This window comes from Squalius cephalus, assembly GCF_949319135.1.
Source record: "Squalius cephalus genome assembly, chromosome: 17".
NCBI lineage: Eukaryota > Metazoa > Chordata > Actinopteri > Cypriniformes > Leuciscidae > Squalius > Squalius cephalus.
Genome location: NC_137138.1, coordinates 28,319,721 through 28,325,720, shown reverse-complemented (window position 1 = coordinate 28,325,720; position 6,000 = coordinate 28,319,721).

Genomic DNA, 6,000 nt, shown 5'->3' with positions numbered 1-6,000 from the left:
ACGGAGACAGTTATTTTTGGTTCTCCAAAATTGAGTAGTAGTAGAGCTAAGCAATCATTTTCCCTCTGTTTCCTCCCAAGTTAGGAATCTTGGTGTAATCATGGACTCAGAACTGTGCTTAACTAAACAAATAAATTCCATGGTTAGGAATAGTTTTTATAAATTGCGGATTATTTCCAATATTAAATAATTTTTGTCAGTGCAAGGCTTGGAGAAGGTTACGCATGCTTTTATTACCTCACGCCTAGATTACTGTAACTCTTTGTATCTGGGTCTCCCTCAATCATCTCTTGGTCGCCTCCAGTTAGTACAAAATGCAGCTGCAAGGCTGCTGACCAGGACTAAGAAATATGATCATGTCACCCCAATTTTAGCATCCCTTCATTGGCTCCCGATTTATTTTAGAATTCAGTTTAAAATCTTATTGTTTGTTTTTAAAGCTCTTAATAATCAAGCTCCATTTTACCTTAAAGATCTTCTTACTCCTTTGCCACCTTCCAGATTAAGATCTGCAGACAAGGCTCTATTATATGTTCCCCGCTCCCGTTTAAAAACTAAAGAAGATAGAGCTTTCTCAGTTGCCACCCCACGACTATGTAATCAATTGCCTCTGGACATCCGCCTTGCACCTGCAAGGAAAGAAAAAAGGAGGACGGAAGAATCGAAGGAAAGCTTTTTTATACATTGGATTATTTTATCACTCGAGCGTCACCTCACAGCGTCATCAGCAGCACTCAAAGGATTTGCCCTTATGTTGTTGAAGTTTGGTTATTTAAGAAATTCATAATAAATAATAAAGCAAGATACCCTGTTGAAATATGTGAGATGTGTGGTCTATTTAAACTGCAAAGGTAAAGTATAAATTCAAATGATTGTGACCGATGTGAAGGGGGAGGCGAATTTATATGTGCGTCACGTTTAATCGATAAAACACTTCCGCAAAGGATACACCTGTGTATCCTCACTCATGGCTCCTTTGGAAGCCTCCTCACTCCTTGATCCTTGCCTCCTCGCGGTGCAATTAGAGAATTGAGATGTCCTTCAAGATGGCTGAGCTCGATCGGTTTCCGGGTCATAGGATGGAGGACTGAGGAGCGAGGAAACGAGGAGGGATATTGAGAAGCACCCCATTAATAGGGTATACTAAAGTAGGTAATTAAGAAATTGAGAAATGTACAGTAAAGGGTTAAAAATTATGTGAATTGATAGGAAATTAACCTGAAAGAATTTTTTTTTTTTTTGCATACATATTATTTGATTAGTTTCATTGCTTCAACATCCAAGACCTTGATCGTGGAGGGGGCCGGACAAATGGACGTATGTTGAGGAGTCACACAGGATAGAAACACTGGTCTTGAAATGCACAAAATATGAATCATAATTATTTAGTTGTACAAGTTTCAAATTAGGCATCTATAGGTTTACAGTTTTTTTTCAATTGATAACATCCTTTTGTCCAATCTGTAGTCACATTTTCAAAACTCTAAACACAATTAGCATAACATCGGTCTGTTGTGACCATACCATTAACACAATTCATGTTGTTTTCACACAAAATGCAGTCAATTCACACGTTTCTAAAATGCCTACATTTTCTTTACTTATAAGCATTCCCAATACCAAAATCATGGATCTTTATAGTCATTTTTACAAATGCTTAAACGCAGCATTCCAGAAATGAAGACCTATTCCAAACCATAGATACAGTCTAAAGTTTCTACTTCTGCAACAATATCAGCTCAAAAGTATTGAAACAAATATTCAAACAGCTGATAAGTATTTTTAAATGACTGATTCCAATCTCAAACAAGAGACATAGCCAGGTGTTGAAGACTTTCCATTACATGGACATACACAATAAAAAGGCACTCTTTTGATTAGTTTTGTTTAAAGCAACACAGAACAACACAGAGGAGCAGAAAAAGAAAGAAAACGTCTGGACGAGGGAGAGGACTAGATGGTCGAGGGAGAGGACTAGTTGGACCAGGAAGAGGACTAGTTGGACCAGGACAAGGGAGAAGGAGAGGTACGGAGAGAGGAGTAAGAATGTGTGCTGCTGTTCAAAGGAGAGTAAGAGCTGTTGTCACGGATGAAATTAGAGTCACCATCGCATGTGATAAATCATGGTCTATCATTGAGAGAGGCTGGTGAAAGAGTCCAGCCTAATCTCAGATGGTCAACTGTTGCTTCCATTATCCGGATTTTTCAACAAACCAACAGGTAAGTCATGCATTTCATGTGGGCTATCAATGCAGTTGCTATTTACTGTATTACAGTAACTGCTGGCCACCAGCAGTTACAAATACAAATATGTTGTATTTTTGTTCCTCTAAAGGACACAACGACTTCCTCGCTCTGAGGGAAGAAGAGAGCTTCTGAAGAGAGCAGTGAAGACCAAGAACATGCCATTGTAGGATGGGTCATTGCTGACAATGCAATACAACTGTGAGAAATTCAGACCAGAATTGTAGAGGACAACCTGGTATTGCAGAACGTGGAAAGCATCAGCCTGGCTACCATTGCTCGAACTCTGACCAAACACAGAATTCGAATGAAACAGTTGTACATGGTTCCCTTTGAGAGAAACAGTGATCAGGTCAAGGAACTCCGGCACCAATACTTCCAGGTATACGGTGTCTATACACCATGTCTGATTCTACAGTGACTATTCCACACTTCTTTTTTTACCACTATTCTCTATTGCTCTACACGTAAATATACCCACATAGTGAAAAGCATTTATGTAAAAATTGTTTGATTTTTCTTTCAGAGAATTATAGAGTTGGAGGCTTATCAGACACTGCATGAATTAATTTATGTAGACGAGGCAGGGTTTAACCTGGCAAAAACACGTCGACGAGGAAGAAATGTAATTGGGAAAAGGGCCACCGTTGATGTGCCGGGTCAGAGAGGAGCAAATATCACAATGTGTGCTGCAATCTCAAGTGCTGTTTGGTCCTGCAGAAAAGCCAGATTGGTCCCTACAACACAGAGCACCTCCTTTTGTTTTTAGATGACCTCTACCAACAACTGGTGCCAGAAGCAGAACAGGTGGGAGGAAACATGAGGACATTTGTGATTACATGGGCCAATGTAGCATTCCATCATTCACATGCACAAACTGGTTTGCAGCACATCCAAGAATGATTTCCCTTTTTCTTCCTCCGTACTCTCCTTTCCTCAACCCCATTGAGGAATTTTTTTCTGCTTGGAGGTGGAAAGTATATGATCATCGGCCACATGACCAAATGTCCCTCCTGGATGCCATGGCTGCAGAGACATCTCAGCAGAAGACTGTCAGGGGAAGATAAGGCATGCCAAGAGTTTCTATCCAAGGTGTATAGCGAGAGACAACATATGATATGATGTAGACGAGAACATGTGGCCAAATGCGGAGGATCGTATAGATTAAAACAGGACTTCTTTTTTCTGTGCCTTTTTTTTTCTGTCATTTTGTTTTATTTTTGCACACTTTAAACCAAAGGCCATGTATGTTTGTCTTTTTTGTTTCATTTTGTTGATCACTGACAGCAATTTCATATTGCTAATAAAGCCTTTACTGCAGGAATTCTGTCAATTCCTGTTTTTTTCTTCAGTTGTACATTCTATAAAGCATTGATGACTCCTTCACATTTAGATATTAGGTTGTACACATACTATCTAATGCACCATGAATTCACACACACATGAATTAAAAAAATGGATTTCATACTCTATGTTCTATACAGATAGAACTGAAACATGACAAGTAATGCAGTTTTTGTAATGCCACCAACTGTTAGTATACTGTTTCTCGGGAACGGTGGTCCCCAAAAACAATAAATAACATTAGAAGATTCAACAATACATTTTCCAACTGAAACAACTTTAACCCTTTAAGTGTCACCCCCCTTTTTTTAAATATACATGAAAATGCACATTTCGACTTTAAATGGTTGTAATTAAAGAATGCTTTGGAGTATAGACGTAAAATTGGTCTTGTTTTAAAGAAGACATTTGGCAGATTTTTGTTGAAGTGAAATAAATTAAGAAAGTGAAACAAAAAAAAAGTTATATAAGTTTGTGTTTATGAAAATGTACAATTTAAAAAATTTAATTATTCATATTTTATATAAAATATATATTTTTAAAACCTGGCCGACTCTAAAACTGCTAGAAAATCAAAGCCAAAAATCTGAATAAGTTGTGTTTCAAATTTTAGGTTGATATCTCAAAAAATGAGCTTTCAGTGAGATTTTGTTTGGGCGCAGTACCAAACATTTTCACTAGGTGACAACCAGACTCCATTACTGCCCATATAAGGGCGCCTTCATTTCCATATGTGTTATTAAAAACATATTAATATATTTTTTTCTAAAATAATTGAATGGATGATATCTTTTGAACTCTTGGCATGAAAACAAACTGAGGTTTCATCCATTCTTTCATGATTTTTCATGTTCATTGCTATTTCAAAATAAAGGTCTGAACACGCCTTATAAATATGAAAATATTCTTGTTGCAAATTGATAAATTACAGCTCCTCTCTAATTTATTTTGGAAATCATTCACCAAATATGAAAACTAGAGTTTGTAAGCTTTCAAATGATATATAGTTTGTCAAGATTAGTTTATGTTTATTATAGGATATTACTGTTTTAAATATGTAATGATTTTGGGCCCACCGGTGGGCCGGTGACACTTAAGAGGTTAAGAAACATTTTGGGTAGAGGTCAACGGATTCGCTTAAGTCTTTCGAATGGTGCAATGAAAACCATTATAATATCAATTATTCAGCAGGGCAACATTTTACCGCTCAGCAATAATGTGCGATTCATTGAATAATTATGTTAGTACAATGATTGACTACGTGTTCATGTTGGATAGAAAACAAGTGTTAAAGTTTTGACCGAATGATTCGATTTTGAAACGGGTTTGCAGTGTTTTGATATGCGTTTTGAAATGTAGAGTTCGTATTTATTTAAGAAAATGTGGTTTTGGGCAGAAAATTAACTATTTGGCTTATTGTGTGATGTAGGTGTGTTGCTGTGTTAAGAGTTTAGAAAAAGTATTTTAAGAATTGTCAAATGCTTCTTAGCAATTAACAGCTGTTAACATATTTGATTTATTAATTACAGTCGTCTAGTGTAAACCAGTGATTGTCAGTGAAAGAAGCAATTCATATAAGCAAAGCACTCAATTTAAACAGCTCAAGTAAGCACTTCATCACTTTTTCCAGTGTACTACTTTTTGTTCAATTCAAGCATCAATTAATTTCAAAGCTCTTCAGATCGCATATTCAGTGGGAAATTAATATATATTATAGTTCTGAGAATAAATGTTAAGTAAACGAGAATGTATCAATATTTCAATGAATGGGTGCACACTTTTGGTCTAAAAGCTCTAATGGTTGAAAGCGCCGTTTACAATAAATAGGAGCAAACACGATTGAACAGGCTTGTGTCTTATTACATTGAAAATATCAATAACTTATGGTTTCATTTGACTGCGGTTGTTTATTTTAATAAATATAAATAATATAAAAGGTGTGCATGATACTTGACACCTATATGAAGACTTTAGAGTTGGTTGTGTGACTGCAAGTCATTCTCTTCAAATGCTATGGGCTTTAAATTATGGAATATTTTGTGAGCCAATACGGTAGTGAAAATTAAGTGAAAATTTTACATTTGATTTGACTGTTCCAATTTATTAAATAATAAATGAGTTACTCTCAAATGTATATTTATTTGACTATATATGCATTACTGACGCAGTTATTCTTGCATGCAATGTTCCAAATTATATGCAAACAACATATGAAACCATTTCACTGCAGTGTTTTGGAGATGTCACATTATTCGACCTAAAGACCTAATATATATGACATTGAGATATATGACATTACTCCAATTTATGCACCAATAAAGGTTAAAGGTTATTTATGGAACCTAATAAAAAGGGTTTTATTTAGCACCAAAAAGGGTTCTGCTATTGTTACAAGCCGAAGAACCCTAACTT